The sequence below is a fragment of the Aquarana catesbeiana genome, linkage group LG03, assembly GCF_042186555.1.
Source record: "Aquarana catesbeiana isolate 2022-GZ linkage group LG03, ASM4218655v1, whole genome shotgun sequence".
NCBI lineage: Eukaryota > Metazoa > Chordata > Amphibia > Anura > Ranidae > Aquarana > Aquarana catesbeiana.
In genome coordinates this window covers 685197830-685221251 of record NC_133326.1, presented here as the reverse complement: position 1 = coordinate 685221251, position 23422 = coordinate 685197830, and the positions used below count along the sequence as shown (strand labels likewise).

Below are 23422 nucleotides of genomic sequence, written 5' to 3'. Positions count from 1 at the left end.
GCCCACGATTTGCAGCTATAACAGCTTCAACTCTTCAGGGAAGGCTGTCCACAAGGTTTAGGAGTGTGTCTATGGGAGAGTTTGACCATTCTTTTGGAAGCTCATTTGTAAGGCCAGGCACTGATATTGGACAAGAAGGCCTGGCTCGCAGTTTCCACTGTAATTCATCCCAAAGGTGTTCTATTGAGGTTGAGGTCAGGGCTCTGTTCAGGCCAGTCAAGATCCTCCACCCCAAACTCGCTCATGCGTGTCTTTATGGACCTTGCTTTGTGCACTGGTCCAAATCATTTGGTGGAGGGGGGATTATGGTATGAGGTTGTTTTACAGGGGCTGTGCTTGGCCTCTTAGTTCCAATGAAGGGAACTTAAGGCAACTCTTAAGGCATATCACCATACAAGACATTTTGGACAATTTCATGCTCCCAACTTTGTGGGAACAGTCTGGAGATGGCCCCTTCCTGTTCCAACATGACTGCGCACCAAAGCAAGGTCCACAAAGATATGGATGAGCGAGTTTGTGGTGGAGGAACTTGACTGGCCTGCACCTCAACCTGATAGAACACCTTTGGGATAAATTAGAGTGGAAACTGCGAGCCAGGCCTTCCCCTCCAACATCAGTGCCTGACCCCACAAATGCACTTCTGGAAGAATGATCAAACATTCCCATAGACACACTCCTAAACCTTGTGGACGGACTTCCCAGAAGAGTTGAAGCTGTTATAGCTGCAAAGGGTGGGCCAACTCAATATTGAACCCTACGGACTAAGACTGGGAGGCCATTAAAGTTCATGTGTGTGTAAAGGCAGGTGTCCCAATACTTTTGACAATATAGTGTAGATATAATCCAGCTTAAATGACCAAACTTGGCAGCCCCAAAGCAGCATATATTTCTAATCAGATACTAGTAGCTAGGGAACCATTGTGTGAACAATGTTGATGCAAGGTAATGCTTGCTCATAGCTTAGTATTCTCTCCAAGCCTCTATGTGACAATACTCGGCCTCTAAGGGACTAATCCCCGAGTATTAGCACTGTCACATCATGGCAAAAGGGAAGAATATTACCTGACTCACCACATATTTTTCTTTGCTAAAATTGGCAAAGGTAATGTAAGGTCGGCCCGGCTTTAGAAAAATCACCTATGCCACCAAAATGAAAGAGTCCTTTTCAAAGCCAAGCTTCGTGTACAAGGATCAGCAAATGAACACGTCTGAAACTTAAACCTTAATAAAGAAAAGCAAACAAAAGCTAATAAACCACAGGAAAGAGCATTTTCATAGCAGAGTTATGAATAGTCAAATGATTTGGGATCAATGATTTTTAACAGTTCGAGCCACTGGAAGCCATTTATCACAGGAAAAGCCACACTGTGATTGGACAAGACAATGCCAACGTGCCAAGCCCATCATACAACAAATGGTTGTACTCCAGTCACTTTAGGTAAGATTAACATTATATAAATCAAAAGCCCCTTGGTTATAACTGTTGGTTCCACTAAAAGGAAATATATCAATAGACAAATTCAGTGTCTACTTGACAAGCCCATAGAACACAGTGTATTATGGTAGCAGCTTGAGTTACGATCAACGTATTTAAAGCTTATGTGAACCCTCACCAAAAGTATTGGGACACCTGCCTTTACACGAACATGGACTTTAATGTCATCCCAGTCTTAGTCCGTAGGGTTCCATATTGAGTTGGCCCACCCTTTGCAGCTATAACAGCTTCAACTCTTCTGGAAAGGCTGTCCACAAGGTTTAGCAGTGTGTCTATTGGAAAGTTTGACCATTCTTCCGGGAAACGCATTTGTGAGGTCAGGCACTGATGTTGGATGAGAAGATCTGCCTCACAGGCTAAGCTCTATTTCATCCCAAAGGTGTTCTATCAGGTTGGGGTCAGGACTCTGTGCAGGCCAGTCAAGTTCCTCCACCCCAAGCTCGCTCATCCATGTCTTTATGGACCTTGCTTTGTGCACTGATCATGTTGGAACAGGAAGGGGCCATCCCCAAATGGTTCCCACATTGTCGGGGGCTTGACATTGTCCAAAAGGTCTTGTTATGCTGACGCCTTATGAGTTCCCTTTCACTAGAACTAAGGGGCTAAGTCCAACCCCTGATAACCAACCCCACACCATAATCCCCCCTCCACCAAATGATTTGGACCAGTGCACAAAGCAAGGTCCATAAAGACACGGATGAGTGATTTTGGGGTGGAGGAACTTGACTGGTCTGCACTAGCTGCAAAGGGTGGGCCAACTCAATATTGAACCCTACGGATTAGGACTGGGATGCCATTAAAGCTCATGTGCGTGTAAAGGTAGGTGTACCAATACTTTTGGTAATATAGTGTATATATAGACTCATCGGCCACTTTATTAGGTACACCTGTTATTTGCTTGGTTAACACAATTTGCAAAGTAGCCAATCACATGGCAGCAGCTCAGTGCATTTAGACATCTAGATGTGGTGAAGACGACTTGCTGACGTTCAAACTGAGCATCGGAATGGGGAAGAAAAGGGAATTTAAGTGACTTTGAACGTGTCATAGTCGTTGGTGCTAGACGGGCTGGTCTGAGTATTTCAAAAACTGCTGATCTACTGGGATTTTCACACACAACCATCTCCCGGGTTTACAGAGAATGGTCTGAAAAAAGAGAAAATATCCAGTGAGCGGCACGTGTGTGGAGGAAAATGCCTTGTTGATGTCAGAGGAGAATAGGGCAGACTGGTTCGAGATGATACAAAGGCAACAGGAACTCAAATAACCTTTCGTTACATCCAAGGTATGCAGAATACCTTCTCTGAATGCACTACACATCCAACCTTGAAGCAGATGGGCTACAGCAGCAGAAGACCACACTGGGTGCCACTCCTGTAAGCTAAGAACAGGAAACTGAGGCTACAATTCCCACAGGCTCACCAAAATTGGACAACAGAAGATTGGAAAAACATTGCCTGGTCTGATGAGTCTCGATTTCAGCTGCAACATTCAGATGGTGGGGTCAGAATTTGGTGTAAACATAAAAGCATGGATCTATCCTGTCTTGTATCAATGGTTCAGGCTGGTGGTGGTGGTGTAATGGTGTGGGGGATATTTTCTTGGCACACTTTGGGCCCCTTAGTACCAATTGAGCACCATTTAAACACCACGGCCTACCTGAGTATTGTTGCTGACCATGTCCATCCCTTTATGACTGCAGTGTACCCATCTTCTGATGGCTCCTTCCAGCAGGATAATGCACCATGTCACAAATCTCCAATCATCTCACCACTGGACAATGAGGTCACTGTACTCCAATGGCCTCCACAGTCACCACATCTCAATCCAATAGAGCACCTTCGGGATGTGGTGGAATGGGAGATTCACATTATGGATGTGCAGCCAACAAATCTGCAGCAACTTCGTGATGCTTTCATGTCACTATGGACCAAAATCTCTGAGGAAAGTTTCCAACACCTTGTTGTATCTATACTACGAAGAATGAAGACAAAAAGGGGTCCAACCCGGTACTAGCAAGGTGTACCTAATAAAGTGGCCGCTGAGTGTATATACTGTATATGTACAGTATATACAGTGGGGAAAATAATTATTTGATTTCCTGCAGATTTTGTAATTTTGCCCACTTACAAAGAAAGGAAGGGTCTATAATTGTAATCATAGATGTATTTTAACCACTTCACGCCCACCATATAGTAAAATGACAGCGGGTAGGATGCGCTCTAGTTTTGGGACTTCAGATTTGGCTTCACCCTGCCTCTCCTCCTCCTCAGCAGCCAATACGGTCGCTTTTCCTCTCGGCCAATTGGGTTAAGACCCACTTCCTGATTGGCTGGGAGGAGAAGCAGAAAGACAATAGTGAATATTAAACGGCTATTGTCACACAACTGGGTGGGCTCAGGGCGCAGTGCTCTGCGCCCCAAGCCCACCCTTTTTTGAAGCCAATTAGAGCCTCAGGCTCTAATCATGTGCTTCAAAAAAAAAAACCCCATTGAAATCCATGTGTCTGGCGCCCTGCATGTAGATTAGGGGCCGGGCGCATGGATTAGCGGAGCGGCAGTAATCTGTATATAAGATGACATTGTGTGTCTTGTCAGATAGTGGAGAAGGAAGCGGTGCTGGATCAGTAATCTGTATATAAGGTGACATTGTGGGGGTTATTTACGAAAGGCAAATCCACTTTGCGCTGCAAGTGCACCTGAAAGTGCAGTCTCTCTAAATCTAAGGAGTAGATCTGAAATGAGGGGAAGCTCTGCTGATTCTATCAACCAATCATGTGAGAGCTAAAATGCTGTTTTATTTTCCTTGCATGTTCCCCTCAGATCTACAGCGACTCTACTTCCAAGTGCACTTTCAGTGCAAAGTGGATTTTCCTTTAATAAATAACCCCCTGTGTGTCTTGTCAGATAGTGGAGAAGGAAGCAGTGAGAAGTTGGCTCATCAGGCGACCCCGGATGTCCCAGGTCAGCCATCAGAAATAAATGAGATGACGGGTTGGGTGAATTGTGCACAGAGGTATTGAGATGATTGGTTGGGTGAAGTGTACATAGAATTTTGTTTGTTTTCTAATCCCTGCAGGAATACAGACACACCTTGCTGGTATCATTTCTCAGTCACATGTGAGGTGAACACATTGGCTGAGCATTCTACATTTGAAAATGGTGAGAGAGTGGATGTACCTGCTGAGCCTTTCTACTATCCTGACATGTTACCTTCTCTACCTGAGTCTACAGATCCCCCACCAGACCCAACACGGCCGGTAAATGTCTGCATTCAATGGAGGGGGGGGGGAGAGAAAAAGATTGTCAGAACTTGGATCAGCTGCTGGTGGCACTGTGTTTCCCTATGCGGAGGGTTGTAGTTCCGGTGTCCACCAGCGGGTGACTCCCAGCCTGGTGCTGGCTGCTGGGAAGGTATTTAGTTCCTCCTCCACTGTTCCCTTATGCTTCAGTGTTTTTTGCCCTGCTGGCCAGAGACTGCTTTCCGCTTAATCCTGAATCTGATTCCTGCCTCTGCCTTGTACCTGCATCCTGTACCTTTGTTGCCTTGTATCCACTCCTCCTGTTCCTGATCCCAGTCCTGGTTCTCCCTTCCTTGCATCTCTGGTAATATCCTTTTTTCCTGTGTTCCCCATTTTGTGTATATTGTATATCATTAGTTTGCTAGTTAGGCTCTCTATTACTTAGGTTGCTTGTTCGGTATTTTGTTATTTGGTTATGGTTCACTTATATCTTCACGTTCGCTGTGTATTCTGTTTGCTGGACTTTGGATGTGTTTTGTTTCACTGTTAATGACTTGCTTAAAGTGATTGTACAGGCTCTTTAAAAAAAAAAATAATAACAAACATGTCCTTCTTACCTCCTCTGTGCACTTGGTTTTCCACAGAGCAGCCCAGACTCTCCTCTTCTCGGGTCCCTCTTTGCTGCTCTTAGTCCCTCCCATTTTTTGAGTGCCCCTCAGCCAGCAGCTTGCTACAGGGGGCACCCAAGCTGAGTCAGAGCTCTGTGTATTTATTCAGACAAGGAGCCCCGGCCTGGCCCCACCCCTCTATCCCCCTGATTGGCTGACTGACTTTGACAGCCACTGGAGCCAATAGTGCCCCTGCTCTGTCTCAGCCAATCAGAAGGAGTGTACTGGATGGCTGAGGGAATTGTGGACATCGCTGGAGAGAGACGGAGCTCAGGTAGGTAACGGGGGGGGGGGGGGGGGGGGGGCTGGAGGGCTGCCACATACAGGAGGTTTTTTATCTTAATGTTTAGAATGCATTAAGATAAAAATCCTTCTGCCTTTACAACTCCTTTAAGACATTAATAGTCTGGTCTCTGTTTTCTAAAAGTAAAGAAGTAAAGTAAAGAAGAATGAGAGAGAGAAAAAGGAAGAGAGAAAAGAAGGAAAGGGAAAGGGAGAGAAAAAAAGGAAGAAAGGAAAGAAGGAAAGGGAAAGAGAAAAAGGAAAGGGAGAGAGAAAAGGAAAAAAGGAAAAGGAGAAAGAAAATGGAAGAAAGGAAAGAAGGAGAGGGAGAGAGAAAGAAAGGGGAAGGAAGAAAGGAAAAAAAGGAAAGGGAGGATAAAAGGAAGAAAGTAAAGGGAGAGAGAAAAGAGAGAAGGAAGAAAGGAAAGAAGGAAAGGGAGAGAGAAAAGAGAGAAGGAAGAAAGGAAAGAAGGAAAGGGAGAGAGAAAAGAGAGAAGGAAGAAAGGAAAGAAGGAAAGGGAGAGAGAAAAGAGAGAAGGAAAAAAGGAAGGGGAGGGAGAAAAAGGAATAAAGGAAAGAAGGGAAGGGAGAGAGAAAGAGAGAGAGAGAAGGAAGAAAGGAAAGAAAGTATAAAAAAAGTAAAACTAACTTGAGAAAGTGGAAAAGAAACAGAAAATAGATCTAGGAAGAAATAGAAAAAAGTGAGGGGGTAGGGAAAGAGAAAAGGAGAGTGAGAGAAAGGGGGTTGGGGTAGACATATAAAGAAAGAAAGGAAAATAAAAAGTAAAGGAAGATGCTTTGGAGAAAGGAATAGAACAATAGATTGTGTTAGGATAATAATTTTCATTTTAATAACAATATTTCACATTTATTGTAAAGGGAGAGAAGAATCAAGGTAAACTTCTCTACATGCGGATGTTCCTGTCTGAAATCAATTATACTGTGTTCTGTGCTGGGAACGTAAGTAAATCTTTTTTATTATTTTTGTATATTGGAGTGTGAACAGGCAGAGAATAATGTTACATACATGGGGATCATTATTAGAGATGACTAAACTCTAAAATTTCCAAACTTCTTCTGAGTAAATGGAAAACATATCTTACTTGAAGTAGATGTGAGCACAAATATGTAAATATCTTATCATCTTCAACATGTAAATATTAAAATTCATGTCAGATGTCATGTTTAATCTTTATAAATCTGCAGCTTTCATTTAAATAACACAATACTTTAATAAAAAGTCCATAAGCTGTTATGCCGCGTACACATGATCGGACTTTTCAGCTACAAAAGTCCGACAGCCCATCTGACAGAATTTCGACGGACTTTTGGCGGACTTTCAACGGACTTTCTAACGAACGGACTTGCCTACACACGATCACACCAAAGTCCGACGGATTCGTACGTGATGACGTACGACCGGACTAAAATAAGGAAGTTGATAGCCAGTAGCCAATAGCTGCCCTAGCGTCGGGTTTTGTCCGTCGGACTAGCATACAGACGAGCGGATTTCTGGGTCCGGCGGAGTTACGACGTAAAGATTTGAAGCATGTTCCAAATCTAAAGTCCGTCAGATTTGCGACTGCAAAAGTCAGCTGAAGGTCCGGTGAAGCCCACACACGATCGGATTGTCCACCGGATTTGGTCCGGTCGAAAAGTCCGACTGTGTGTACGCGGCATTAGACCTAAGCAAAGACAATATCAGTCATTTTGCAGTAAAATCCTTTTCACCAAAATCACTCTTCCCTTCCTTCCATCCCATTCTATAGATGTTTGCCGTCGTCATAGAGTGTGAAATCATCTTTTTTTCTGCATTTCTAGAATTATGTTTGTTTATTTTTTTGCTGTAGATTTGAAGAGCAAAATTTTTTTGAGCTGGTGAAGGCAGTTCAGAGGGGTGTCCTTGGAAGGAGAACCAGACAGAACACAACCTGCATCAGTAAGTATGGGAGGTGTGGGTATATTCTTCATATGTTAATGGATTATTTATCATTTGGGTCACTTATACAACAAAAATCAGAGATGGTTTCTGACATTTAAAGCTGAACTCCAGGCAAGTAGGAAAGACACAAATGGTGCAGCTCAATAACCATTAATACATTGATGTACTAATGATTAAACAGCTGCATTATTTGGCATTATTGTATATATGTCTGGAGACTATTCATAAAAAAACAAAACAAAAAAAAACATTAATTCATGAACAGTGTGAGCACTTAAATATGACCATTCATCAGCCTCTTCCAGTCCCTACAGAAGAGTTCAGATTGCGACATGGAAAAGAAGCACAGGGAGCCAATCAGTTGTGTTAAAGTGTTGAGCAGTTGTGCTCTCCTGGGCAAAGCCATACATATACGGCTTTGCCCAGCAGAGCCACCAGAGGGCGCGCGCGCCCGCTGCGCAGCAGGGGACCCCATGCATGTGGCGGGCGCGATTGCGTGCACGAGTGGTAGCACAGGGGTCTGTGTGTGTGTGTGTAAACACATAAATCCCTGTGCTGTCAGAGGAGAGAAGACAGATTGTGTGTTTCTACAAAGTAGAAACAGCGATCTGTCATCTTTCCTAGTTAGTCCCATCCCCCCACAGTTAGAACACACACACAGGGAACACAGTTAACCCCTTGATCGCCCCCTAGTGTTAACCCCCTTCCCTGCCAGTGACATTTACATGGCAATCAGTGTTTATTTATAGCACTGATTGCTCTGTAAATGGTCCCAAAAATGTGTCAGAAGTGTCCGACCTGTCCACCGCAATGTTGCAATACCGCTAAAAATCACAGATCACCACCATTACTAGTAAAAAAAAAAACAATAATAATAAAAAAGCCATATAAATGCCATAAATCTTTCCCATAGTTTGTAGACGCTATAACTTTTGCGCAAACCAAGCAATATATGCTTATTGCGATTTTTTATTTTTTTTTACCAAAAATATGTAGAAGAATACATATCGGCCTAAACTGAGGAAAAAAATTGTTTTTGTTTTTTTAAAAATTGGGATATTTACTATAGCAAAAAGTAAAAAAAATTGTCGCTCTTCTTTTGTTTATAGCGCAAAAAATAAAAACCGCAGAGGTGATCAAATACCACCAAAAGAAAGCTCTATTTGTGGGGAAAAAAAGGACGTCCATTTTGTTTGGGTACAATGTCGCACGACCGCGCAATTGTCAGTTAAATACACAGTGCAGTATCGCAAAAAATAGCCCGGTCATTCAGTCGTCGAATTTCCTGGGGCTGAAAAGTTCACCTTTGTTCACGTTTTTTTTTTTTCTAAATTCCAGCCCCCCTATGTACATATAAAGCATTAATGTACTTATTCATATTTTGTAAAGATATCAAAGCTTTCCATTAAATCTACAGTCACTTACTTCACTGTCCTCATCCATGTTTCCAAACATATCCATTAGTAATGTCTTACTTTCTGGACAGACTAGAGGTCATGACACAGGAAGGAGTTGACCAGCTGACCTCATCAGCGCACACCCTGCATCATCCACCCTCCTACTCCCAGCTGCACATTTTTTTAATGAAATGCAATCAATCAGTGATCACCCTTCTCACTAAATACACAATATACAATCAGATGGCATAGTGTATGGCCATCTTCATATGTAAGTATACAGGAGGGAGTGGACAAAAACACTCAGCTGTCAAGCCCCGTTCACATCTCGGCATAGCGGGAACTCGCATTCCCACATGCGTGTTTTCTTTTTTTAAACGAGGTGGGGGGGGGGGCGTTTTGGAGCATTTTCACTCATTACACATAGGGCAGCCCATCCACCTGAATAAACAAGGAGAGGGGCGCCTCTGAGTGTGTAAATCAAACACTTTAATAGTAAAAACAATATCCACTCACATGAGATAAGGTGAAGTTGAGTATATCTCTGGGCTGTGTAGTGTCCAGGAGCAGGGAAGGTGACCGGGTCACAATGTATCCACTTCTCACTGGCGATATGTAGCACAGCAGATCCCAGGAAGGATGGGGCGGTGAGCTGTCAGAGCCCGTTTGTTCTTTAGCGCTCCTGAAGTCCTTGCTGGTACCCGCTGAGACGGAGGACGGTCGTGCGCTGAGTGATCCAGAGCGAGGCTTGGAGAGCATGAAACGGCGTGGCACAGGGCAGTGACGTCACAATAAAGCGACGCGTTTCTGAGCGCGCGCGCTACGAGTGTTATGGTAGCTGCGCTCCTTTATCAAGCATAGTGGGTAGGATAAAGGGGACAGTCTTATATAGTGGAGCAGGGGGGGAGGGGTCAGAGAAAACAGTGTATAACATTGGTGGCGACAGGAAATGAATATGCATCAGCCTAAACACATATATCCTAATGATAAAATGTGTTTGCTTCTGTGTTTGGTGTGCCGTTAATTAATGGCACTGAAAGCAACTAGTAATTTTAGGTGTATAAAGATGGCCATACACTACACCAGTGATGGTGAACCTTGGCACCCCAGATGTTTTGGAACTACATTTCCCATGATGCTCATGCACTCTGCAGAGTGTAGTTCCAAAACATCTGGGTTGCCAAGGTTCGCCATCACTGCACTATACAATCTGATTGTACAATCTCCTTTAGATCTACCATCAGGACCTGCCTGATTGGATGCAGAGTGATTGGCTAGATAGGTGTTTCCTCCTATAATAAAAATTTGGTAAATCTAAAAGGAGAGTGTACAATCAGATTGTATAGTGTATGGACACCTTTATACAACTAAAATTACTTGTTGCTTTCAGTGCCATTAATTAAAGGCACACCAAACACAGAAGCAAACACACATTTTGGCATGTGAAACGAGCGGCAAATGCTGCACAGTAAAAACACACAACCCACAAAACGCCAAAATGTCCCATAAGCCACATATAGTGCAGCCCATTGAAATCAACATGTCAAAGGAAAAACGAGTCACAAAACGTGCGCTCCCACTATGCTAGATGTGAATGGGGCCTGAAAGTGAAATTGGTGCGCTTACACAAGAACAATGAGGCTCCATTCACATCTCAGATTTCAGAAAATGCGCTGCACCAAAAATCACAGTAAAAAACGCATCAAGCTCCGCTCTTAAATAAAATACTGAAGCCTCTTTGGGGTGATTGGCGATAGCTGCATGTAGGGCAGCCCATTTAGGTGGATGGGCTGGCCTATGTGTGATGAGTGAAAATACTCCAAAACACCCCCCCCACGTTTAAAAGAAAAAAAAAAACACGCATGTGAATAAAGCTTACCTGTAGGTAAAATGAATATCAGCTAAACCCGTACGGTTTAGGAGATATTCAAGCTACATGCAGCCGCTGACGTCAGTGGCGTATGCGCAGTGAAGGACTGGCGAAGGTCCGGCGTATCATACCGGAATGGAGGACTCCCGCACGGGAGTGACGTCATCCCGGCTCCGACCACTTACAGCACCGGAGCCGCGAACCCGGCAGAAAATGAAAATGTCAGCTCCCTCGGCGGTGACCCGGATGCGATGCCTAAGGTAATGACCTAGTATGCGGCGAATACTACTAGCTCATTATGCCTTTGCCTTACATGTTTTTTGGGGGTTTTTTTTCGTTTGCGGGTATTCAACCGCTTTAATGTCAGATTGTCTGCTGCAATATTACAATATTTCAAGCGCCTTGAAGCGATTCAGTTCGCATTTGTAGCGCTATACAAATTCTTCATTCATTCACAGTCCCACTATAAGTCGCTGATCTCTGACCACTACTAGTATAAATAAATAAAAATTTCAGTATATATCCCACAGTTTGTAGACGCAAATAACTTTTACGCAAACCAATCAATATACGCTTATTGGGATTTAGTATTACCAAAAATATGTAGCAGAATACATGTTGGCCTAAATTTATGAAGAAATTTGTTTTTTTTATCTTTTTTTTTTTTATTGGATGTGTATTAAAGCAGAAAGTAAAAAATATTGTGTTTTTTTTTTTTTTTCAAAATTGTCGCTCTTTTTTTGTTTATAGTGCAAAAAATTAAAAATTAAAACCGCAGAGGTGATCAAATACCACCAAAAGAAAGCTCTATCTATGGGGAAAAAAAGGACATCAATTTTGTTTGTGTAGAGCAGGGGTCTCCAAACTATGGACCTTCGGGGGTTCAGGAACTACAATTCCCATCATGCCTAGTCATGTCTATGAATGTAAGGGTTTTACAATGCCTAATGGGACGTGTAGTACCGCAACAGCTAGAGGGCTATTGATCAGAAGAAAGTGCTGGGTGATATATAATCATGAGGAATATTGTAAAAAGAGCAGTTTGACCTTACCTAGTATATAAGGGGGTCATGCAAGGTCTGGTGGGTCTTTTCAGAAGAGGTTGCACAAGGTCTTCAACGTTTTTCAGGGAGGAAGGGAGAATATTTCACAGCACAAGTGGATTATTATATAAAGCCCTTTCTATTTGGGCTCCTCGGCACTTCTTTGGATTTCACCCAAAGGATGCTGATGTCTCTCTTGCCTAGGCACCAATGGCGGAAGAGGGGAATAAGGGAGCTATATAAACTAAAGTGGACTTTTGCTCTGATTTTACATCTTCACTAATGTTAATTATTACCCCCTCCTTTAACATAGCGAGGTACATTTTTTTTTTTTACCTATATATCTATTCTGTTAATTTATTCCTCCCACTTTCATTTCATTTCTCCTAGGCAAGAATGATGTATCAGGTACTGCCTCATACTGATTTTAGCTTCATATATCCCAGAAGCACTCACCTTCCTGTGTGTAAAATTACTTAATTTTAAAAAGTTATATACTCTTACCATCCTCCTGAAAAATAAAAGTGACAAAAAACAAGATGTAGCACCCTGATGTTCAGGTAGTGTTGCTAGTAAATTTACCTGCCAGGTATAGTTGTCTTGGTCAATTGATAGGAGAGCAATTGATTCCACCCTAATTCTGCACTTCTCTCATCTGTCACTAGATGGCCGAGTATCTGGTGGCATTAGACAAGACAAGGGCATTGCAAGGACAGATTAGGAATAGATGGGGTATCTCAGCCAATGGGCAGGGATTTTCTTGGGTCACTTGGCCTGCTGGTAGAGCCTATTTATTTGGGTGAGGTCAGGTGATCTGTGTTCTGTGCCACCTGGGTGGCTGTCTGGGTGGACGTGCGTTGTGCTGCCTGGGCTGCTAGGCCAGTGACTGAGGGCCTATCCGGGGGGACATCTGGCTGCTAGGCTGTCTGAGGGCCTTTCCAGAAGCAAGAGAGAAGCGTAGGGTTGGGACTGTGGCTTGCAGTCCAACCAGAAGTTTCAGTTCTGCCAGCCGGAGAACCCGTCGTGGACGGGGGTAGAGGGGAAGCTGTCACCGCTAAGGGACCATCCACCTTGTTACCAGGGACCACTGTGAGTAGCTGAAGCAAGTACCAGAGTAGTGTTCTTACCAACCGGGGAACGATGAACAATTGGGAAACTTTGGCAGTGATCAAGCCAGGGACCCAGCCAGCAAAGGTGATGCTTGCAGAGCAGCCTTGTGTGCCAAGCTAGGGACCAAGCAGGCCAGTAGGGTGACGCTTGAGAAGTATCTTGGATGCCAAGCTAGGGACCCAGCAAGGATGCGGGGGGTGACGCTTGAAGAAGATACTGAGCGAGAAGGTTGGAAGAGCTCAGGAGATCCAGTGACAGTGGATCAGCAAGTCTGGTGAGAGAGACTGGGAACTCTCAGTTGAGTAAAGATCTACAATAGGGGATTTTAGAGGAAGTGAGAGTTCATTGTCACCTTTGTTAGGAACCGTTCAAGATTGTTGCCATAGGAGACAGGGTGCAGATGCAGATGTGGTGTCCGGCTGGGTGCCTTTCCCTGCATGGTTGTCTATCTATAGAAGTCTTGGAGTCTACCATTTAACATTGCAACTACTAAAGGGTGTCCTGGCCCTAAACCCTCTCTCCCACAGTTCTGTTTAAGAGACAATAAATCTCTTTACATTCAAGAAGTGTCTGGCGCCCATGAATCTACTTTGCATTACACCCACCATGCCTTGTAATCCACTCTACATAGAGGGATGTCCGCTATCCCTAACTCTGGAGGTTCTCATTAGACCAAAGGGGACCCGGGACTTAGCTACAAATATATATGATAAACTTTATTATATAAAATCAAAATGCAGTGCATTTCGTGTGCAATATGTGACAAAATTAATTGTGACACCAACCAATATACTGATAGTCCCAATAAACATAAGCAATGTGTCCAATACATAACAGACATTATTGTGATAACAACCAATGCTGTGATTACGTCCCAAAAAAGAAATAAACAATGTGTCCGCACGCAGTTTCTGTTGGTAAAAGACTTGTGTCTTAATAATGGAAATATCTCAAATAAAGTGAACAAATTCTTTTTCCTTGAGGACCATCACCAGAGGAAATCCAACCCCTCCACACATAATTTACAATTACCCTAAATAAACCCCATTGTGTACTTAAAAGTGGGGTATGCCTGTATATGCTAACTCCCTCATAGTTATAGGAGGTCTGTAACAGCCTGCTGCAGAATCTCATCTGGTCGCCATCACGGATAATATTTCCTGTCTGCAGAATTTCCAGAATCTCATTTGGTCGCCACCATGGATAATATTTCCTGTCTGCAGAATCTCCAGAATCTTATTTGGTCGCCACCATGGATAATATTCCCTGTCTGCAGAATCTCCAGAATCTCATCTGGTCACCACCATGGATATTTCTTGTCTGCAGAATCTCCAGAATCTCATCTGGTCACCACCATGGATATTTCTTGTCTGCAGAATCTCCAGAATCTTATCAGGTCACCACCATGGATAATATTTCTTGTCTGCAGAATCTCCAGAATCTCATCGGGTAAACAAGAAGGGGGGGTTGGGACTTTAAATGAAGCACCCGAAGGTACCTCCATCCTGATAATTTGGTTCAAAGTACAAGGAAGTTGGGACTTTAAATGAAACAACTGGGTAGTGGAGGTATATGCAAATTATAATTTATTTGAGTAACATAAATACATAATTCATCTTGTATATAGCAGGGTTTGCATAGGACCTGAACATGATGTATAAAAAGATGTATAAAAGTACATACAGACAACGTATGAGTAAGGTAATGAGCATATATATAGTAATGACAAAAAGCCCAATACTGGTACATGCGTCCACATAGTGTAAATGTATTCATAAATGAGTATATAGATAAAATCAAAGAATAAGAATTCTATTTAGAGTATGACTTATTCCATCTTTACTTATATACTCCATAGATATGTCTATTGCATCTGCTCCTGACGAGTGGGAAAAACCCACGAAACGCGTCGAGCTACATCTGATGCCACAATTACACCTTATATGGACTGATACTTACCTATTTTACCATTCTTATTCTTTGATTTTATCTATATACTCATTTATGAATACATTTACACTATGTGGACGCATGTACCAGTATTGGGCTTTTTGTCATTACTATATATATGCTCATTACCTTACTCATACGTTGTCTGTATGTACTTTTATACATCTTTTTATACATCATGTTCAGGTCCTATGCAAACCCTGCTATATACAAGATGAATTATGTATTTATGTTACTCAAATAAATTATAATTTGCATATACCTCCACTACCCAGTTGTTTCATTTAAAGTCCCAACTTCCTTGTACTTTGAATCTCATCGGGTCACCACCATGAATAATATTTACTGTCTGCAGAATCTCATCTGGTCACCACCATGGATAATATTTCTTGTCTGCAGAATCTCCAGAATTTTATCTGGTCACCACCATGGATAATATTTCTTGTCTGCAGAATCTCTAGAATCTCATCTGGTCACCACCATGGATAGTATTTCTTGTCTGCAGAATCTCCAGAATCTCATCGGGTCACCACCATGGATAATATTTCCTGTCTGCAGAATCTCCAGAATCTCATCTGGTCGCCACCATGGATAATGTTTCCTGTCTGCAGAATCTCCAGAATCTCATCTGGTCGCCACCATGGATAATGTTTCCTGTCTGCAGAATCTCCAGAATCTCATCTGGTCGCCACCATGGATAATATTTCCTGTCTGCAGAATCTCCAGAATCTCATCTGGTCATGACCATGGATAATATCTCTTGTCTGCAGAATCTCCAGAATCTTATCAGGTCACCACCATGGATAATATTTCTTGTCTGCAGAATCTCCAGGATCTCATCTGGTCATCACCATGGATAATATTTCTTGTCTGCAGAATCTCCAGAATCTCATCTGGTCATCACCATGGATAATATTTCTTGCCTGCAGAATCTCCAGAATCTCATCGGGTCACCACCATGAATAATATTTCCTGTCTGCAGAATCTCATCTGGTCACCACCATGGATAATATTTCTTGTCTGCAGAATCTCCAGAATTTTATCTAGTCACCACCATGGATAATATTTCCTGTCTATTGATTCACCAGTGCAATACCTCCTCCACCTCATACACTGTGTCTCTAGGTCAGGGAAAAAGACTGACTTCATGAGTAAATAAAAATAAAAATACATCCAGAGATTTTTGTCACATTACATCACATTTACATTATACAATAAAGTTGTAAGAATCCACAAAAATCAGAACAGCACTGACATTTTCATAAACCGCACTAAAGCATGAACCCAACCGATCCCTGTTAGGCTCTGTCCACTTGTGTCACTCATGGCCACCCTTCTTGACACATTGCATCCTGAGAAGGACTTGGAAGCTGGGGGCCAATGTGGCAGCAGGATTATTATGGGGATACACTCTCTTTTTATCTAGTAAACTTTGAAACTGGTGCCATTTTCAGTAGTCCAAAGAGGTGGGCCACTGGTGCCATTTTTCCTAAACTTCTCTATGGAAACAATTACAAGCTGCCAGGGAACATAGATGTGGAGAACTTGTTTCTACAATCTATATAGCTGCCATGCTTCTGATGCTCTAGTTATAAAAAAAAAGGGGGGGGATTCATTCAGAAAAAAAAAAAATTATTATTCAAAAAAATACACGCACATGAACTTTAACCACTTCAGCCCAGGAAGGATTTGCCCCGTTAATGACCAGCCCATTTTTTGCGATACGGCACTGTGTCGCTTTAACTGACAATTGCGCGTTCATACGACTCTGTACCCAAACATAATTGACGTCCTTTTTTTTTCCCACAAATAGAGCTTTTTTTTTTTTTTTTTGGTGGTATTTGATCACCTTTGCGGTTTTTATTCTATTGCTCTAAAAAAAAAAAAGAGCGACGATTTAAAAAAAAAGCTATTTTTTAAACTTTTTGCTATAATAAATATCCCCCCCCAAAAAATATAAAAAAACAAATTTCATTATCAGTTTAGGCCAATATATATTCTTCTACATATTTTTGGCAAAACAAAAACGCAATAAGCGTATATTGATTGGTTTGAGAAAAAGATATAGCTTTTACAAACTAGGGGATAGATTTATGGCATTTTTATGATTACTTTTTTTTTTAATAGTAATGGCGGTGATCTGCAATTTTTAGCGGGTCTGCGACATTGCAGTGGACAGAACGGACACTTTTGGCACTTTTTTGGGACCAGTGATATTTATACAGCGATCAGAGCTAAAATTAGCCACTGATTACTGTATAAATATCATTGGCAGGGAAGGGGTTAACAGTAGGGGGCGATCAAGGGGTTAAATGTGTGTCCTAACTGTGTGGGGCTAGGACTGCCTGGAGGAGGAGACCGATCGTTGTTCATACTTAGTATGAACAACAGATCGGTCTCCTCTCTCCTGACAGAATGGAGATCTGTCTGTTTACATTAACAGATCTCCATTCTGTCTCTCTCAGGAGCGATCGCGGGTGCCTGGCGGACATCACGGTCAACGCACGTCCCTAGCTACGGCGATTTGCCCAGAGGAGCCAACCTGCCGCAGTATAAATGCGGAGGATGGTCCTCTAGTGGTTAATGGCATCCCAGTCTTAGTCCGTAGGGTTCAATATTGAGATGGCCCACCCTTTGCAGCTATAACAGCTTCAACTCTTCTGGGAAGGCTGTCCACAAGGTTTAGGAGTGTGTCTATGGAAATGTTTGACCATTCTTCCAGAAGCGCATTTGTGAAGTCAGGCACTGATGTTGGACGAGAAGGCCTGGCTCTCAGTCTCCGCTCTAATTCATCCCAAAGCTGTTCTAGAGGGTTGAGATCAGGACTCTGTGCAGGCCAGTCAAGTTCCTCCACCCCAAACTCGCTCATCCATGTCTTTATGGACCTTGCTTTGTGCACTGGTGCGCAGTCATGTTGGAACAGGATGGGGCCATCCCCAAACTGTTCCCACAAAGTTGGGAGCATTAAATTGTCCAAAATGTCTTGGTATACTGACGCCTTAAATAGTTTGTGAACCCATTTGTATAAGTCTATGCCAGACCCTCTATTAGAGCCTGGCATAGCACACTATGTGTGTCATTTTAAAAAAACAAGCAGTGCAAATAAAGATTTTTCAGCTGTCTTCAGGCCGGGGCTGAGTGGAGACAGACAGAGAGAGGGTGATGACAGGTAAGGAGGAGGGGTGAGGGGGGAGCAGAGAGCAGGGCAGCGTATGACGCACTCTGACCACGGTGATCATGGGTCAGCAGCCATGATTTTCGTGGTCAGTATAGATAGGGCATACAGGAAGTAGCAGGCTCAGGGAGGTTTTTTAACAGTTTAGAGAGGGACAGATTACACAGCACTGTACTGTATAATCTGCTTTAAGGGACCAGGATATTAATTTAATTTAATTTTTTTTTTTTGGGTTAACAAACACTTTAAGTGTTCCCTTCACTGGAACTAAGGGGCAAAGCCTGACCCCTGAAAAACAAACCCACACCATAATCCCCCCTCCACCAAATGATTTGGAATCGTATATATACTGACGGTGTCAGCAGAGCAATGGAGGGTGTCATTAGTTTTTATTTTTATTATTTTATTTTTTTAATGTTTTTACATTTTCTAGGAGCCCTCTTTGGGGGCTTTGGTGAAATATCAGGAGGCATTTGTGCCACACAAGGTGATTAGGCACACCTTGCACACCCTGTGTGATTTACCTAGAACAACGGTGACGTGTTCAATACTTATTTTACCCACTGTACATCAGTTTTATCAATATAATTAAAGTTATTGCTAAGGTAATGTGGCTTGGTGTGCCCTCTGTTCTTGCTTTCTCATTCTGTGAGTACCATTGAAAGTCTTGGCAGGTATTCTGTGAGCACCATTGGAAGTACTGTTAGGGATTCTCTGAGTGCCATTAAACGTCCTAGCTGGGATTCAGCAAGCATGACTGCTGAGGTGCAATGAGCCCAGGTTCCTTACCATCAGGGCCGGTGCTACCACTAGGCGGACTAGGCAACTGCCTAGGGCGCACTGCCGCCTAGGGCGCAGCCTTGACCGCTGGTTTCCCTACTTTCCGCCGGGAGCTTGTCAGTGCCTAGTTCGCCTTAGTCCAGCATGCGGAGGGCGCGCACAGTGACAGCATACTAGCACGGCCGGCCGCCTCAGCACCACTTACACACACACACAGAGCGGCATGTTCGTGGGCGCTCCGCCCCCCCCCAGTCTACCTTCACTTCCCGGGCCGTTTCTCATTGTTTACTGAAGGGGAGGAGCGAGGGAAGTGTGGGAATCCCTTCCCAATAACGGGGGAGGCCGTCCCGCCCCGGGGCAGGAACATTTGACAGGTGACTATACGTACGTCGCCATCCTGCCTCTATGCGACGCTCACTGGAGCCCTGGGACAGAACAACACACTGGTAGCCATTGGCCACGCCCACCACCACACGGAACGCCCACCCCTGCTATCGATTGCCCGTGGATCCACAAGCACGCGACTCCATGATTGGCTGCTCTGATGGGCTGTTTATTGCTGACATAGGATTCCATGCAACGAGCCTGCCTCTTGAGAAGCTGGCACTAACAGCCAACACAGTGAGTGAAGTTCTTGCACCTGTCACACTTGGCCCCCACCACCACCTGTCACACTGGCCCCCCACCTGTCACACTGGCCCCCCACCTGTCACACTGACCCCCCCACCTGTCACACTGACCCCCCCACCTGTCGCACTGGCCCCCCACCTGTCACACTGACCCCCCCACCTGTCACACTTCCCCCTACCTGTCAAACTGCCCCCTCCACCTGTCACACTGGCCCCCCACCTGTCACACTGGCTGCCCACCTGTCACACTGCCCCCCACCACCACCTGTCAAACTGCCCCCCCTCCACCTGTCACACTGGCCCCCCACCCCACCTGTCACACTGACCCCCCCACCTGTCACACTGGCCCCCCACCTGTCACACTGACCCCCCCACCTGTCACACTGACCCCCCCACCTGTCACACTTCCCCCTACCTGTCAAACTTCCCCCTCCACCTGTCACACTGGCCCCTCACCTGTCTGGCCCCCCACCTGTCACACTGGCTGCCCACCTGTCACACTGCCCCCCACCACCACCTGTCAAACTGCCCCCCCTCCACCTGTCACACTGGCCGCCCACCCCCACCTGTCACACTGGCCCCCCACCTATCACCCCCCCACCTGTCACACTCTCCCCCACCTATCACACTTGGATTTGGATGTCTCTTTGCTGGATTTTTTATGTCTCTTTGGATTGGGATGTCTTTTTTATGTGGGGATGTCTCTTTGCTGGATTTAGCTGTCTCTTTGCTGGATTGGGCTGTTTTTCTTTTCTTCTTTCTTTCTTTTTTTTTTTGCTGGATTGGGCTGTCTGAATGAAAAGAAATGTAGCAGTTTTATATTTAGATGTTTTAATATTTTCTACAGGTTTTAAAATGGTAGTTTTAATTTTAAATTTTTTTTTTGGGGGGGGGGCGCAAGTAGCTGGTCTTGCCTAGGGTGCAAAATAATCTAGCACCTGCCCTGCTTACCATAACATTTTATAGCCAACTTTTAAACCTTACCCCTTCATCCCATCCAATAAAAACCACTTACAACCATTAATTTTGGAAAGGGCAAGGCCACAGCTTTTATTAACTTGAACATATAACATCAAACATTTCAACAGTGCCAGTCACAGTTTCACTGTGAGCACCCAATTCCAAATGGGGAAAGGGAGATAACTGAGGGGCCTGTCCTTACCATAAGTGCCGGACCGGCCGCCTATCTCCCAATTAACATCAAGGGCATACCTATTACAGCCGTGTTTGCTGGCAAGGTCACCAAAAACCGCAGCAAGCTGTGACATACCAACCATAATTAGGGTGGGAGGGTGGGCAGCTCTTACCAAATCTTCTTCCGAAAAGACCCAGAATCCCCTGGGGCGCCACACTAGTGAGCTCAGGCCCAACCCCGTCCTGTCTTACCACCAATCCGCAGTGACCCCATGGCCACCTTACTCCGCCCTGGCTATGCCCCCATCAGTCAGGGCTCTCTTTCCCAAGGGGTTCAAGAGGCCTACACCATTGGAAGTCCCTGCTGGGATTCTAGGCATACCTTTGGAAGTCCCTGCTGGGATTCTAGGCATACCTTTGGAAGTCCTGGCAAAGATTCTAGGCATACCTTTGGAAGTCCTGGCAAGGATTCTGAGAGCAAAAGTTCTGGAAATCCTGGCAGTGATGCTGTGAGCACCATTGGAAGTCCTGCCGGGGATTCTGAAAGTAAGAGTTCTAGAAGTCAGAGATTTTGGAAGTCCTTGCAGAAGGTATCGGTGGACCTGGAGGTCCTAGGAATTCTTGAAATGCAGGGAATGGGGGTTGTAGGAACGTGTCCTGGAAATGCAGAGGAGGGTGGTGAGATACACTCCCAACAAAGCCTCTGAAATATATAATACAGGTCAGTAACATGTAAAACCATGCATTTTACATAAGGTTATGCCACTCAAATAACCAGGCAGTCATTTAGGATTTGAGCAAGATTATATCTCCAACCTACATTTTGATACTTGACTTCGCTTCTTCTCCATTCATCAGGGCCAACTTGGGGAAATGTTGCAATGCCTCGTACTCTGTGATTATGACACAGGAGAACACTGCGATTGGACAATTGATTCGCTTCGATGCAGAAGACAAAATAAACCAAAATATCACCGAGAGCCTTTATAGTCTGTTCCCAAAGGTGAGTGCCGGCCAAGGAGCCGAGTTTGACCCCTTCTTTCTAGAGATCGGTATTAGAGGGTTAAGCCCTCTGCCATATTTATTGCTGTCTGTGTCAGAGACAGAAATTTATAGGAAATCCAAAACAATAGAACAAAAGAGGTGAGGGGAGATATACACATGCTATTAACCCAGTGACACTTGTCTTAAATCTGATTTTCCACCTTCCCTTCAGTCTTGCACAGTTGTACAGGCTCCCCTCCTGTAACCAAACAAGCAAAAGGATTGAGCCGGCAACTCTGTAGTCCATATAGTGATTTTAATGGTTAGTTACATGAAATGACAAGCAAAACAGCTGACGCGTTTCGGCAACAGCCGTAGTCGCGTGAAACTGAAATGCCTTACTCTGATTTCAGGGCACACTGTGAGCTTCTCACAATGTGCACTAGAAGCTGCAACAAGTCAGACAGGGCCCGCCTTTTTTTCTGGCTGGAGGACATTCAGCATCTTCTAGCCCTTTACCCCCCAGCCTGAGTGTTTGCTGAAGTTTCTTCTCCATTGTTCTGAATCGTATCATGCTAATTACAAAAAAAAATTGTAAAACATATTCATGATTTAAATTTTATTCATTCATTTACAAAAAATGTCTTTTTGGCCCACAAATATTTGTACAAAATACAACGTAGTCCTCATACTGAAAAGTCTGGGGACCCCCGGTCTATAATAAGCAACTTTTACATTTGTATTTAATAAATGTTGTGGTTGTTGTTACACCTGTCAGTTCTGCATGGGTGGCTAACTTATCATTCTTAGTTAATGTCTGTAACACTCCATATCAGGTCCTGTGCGCCCCCTTGTGCCTCTAATCTATAAGCTCAGGCATGCCCACGTGCTACACCGTAACATAATATGAACATAATAAAACTGAGCTCATCTCTCTTTCATCGTAGAAATCCCCCTTCCAGAACCCAATCAGAAGCTGTGCAGTGGTCGGGAATGGAGGAATTTTAAACAACAGCTCTTGTGGTGCGGAAATTGACGGGGCTGACTTTGTGTTCAGGTGAGTGTAATACTATGAGATGCGGTCATTGGTCCAATGATCTACCATGCTTGCCATTCTCACATCTTCCATTCCCTCTCTGTAGGCTGAATTTTCTTCCTCTGAACTGGACGAACGACGTTGGGACAAAGACCGATCTTGTCACCTCAAACCCAAGCATCTTAATGAATAGGTATGTGTGGGGACTTCTTTATATGGCTCAGAAATACATATAGATGATAAATATTTATTAATCTGTATTATTATGTGTGTATATTTGTGTGCTGTTGAACTTATGAATAGATTTGGTAGATTGCAGTAGATCCCCTTGCACATTTAGAAGCTTAATGCTCCCTCCATTAAGGAGAATGCCCTAGGCACTGCTCATATCTGTAGGCTGCCTTCAAGATAGGTATAAAGCTCCCACTTTAAGGACAGTTCACATGTATACTGATTTACTCCCTACAGGGCAGCCTTTAGAAATTCTGGGGCCCCTTACAGAGATGTAGGCCTGGGACCCCCTGGGCCCTGGGCCCTGACCACCAACATTCCCCAAGGGCCCACCCACTGGCTGTCCCACCAAATTTGCCCACAAGGCATCCCACCAAGTCCCATTCCTTGCTCTCCTCTTCCAGTCTCATCCCATGTCCTCCTCCTGCAGTGCCATCTTCTCCATCCCATGTCCT

The 23422-nt window shown here is 44.1% G+C and overlaps 1 pseudogene; it reads left to right on the top strand.

Annotated features, from left to right (window-relative positions):
• Positions 1-4579: 4579 nt before the first annotated feature.
• Positions 4580-23422, top strand: part of LOC141133548 (alpha-2,8-sialyltransferase 8F-like) — a 39295-nt pseudogene continuing 20452 nt past the window's right edge.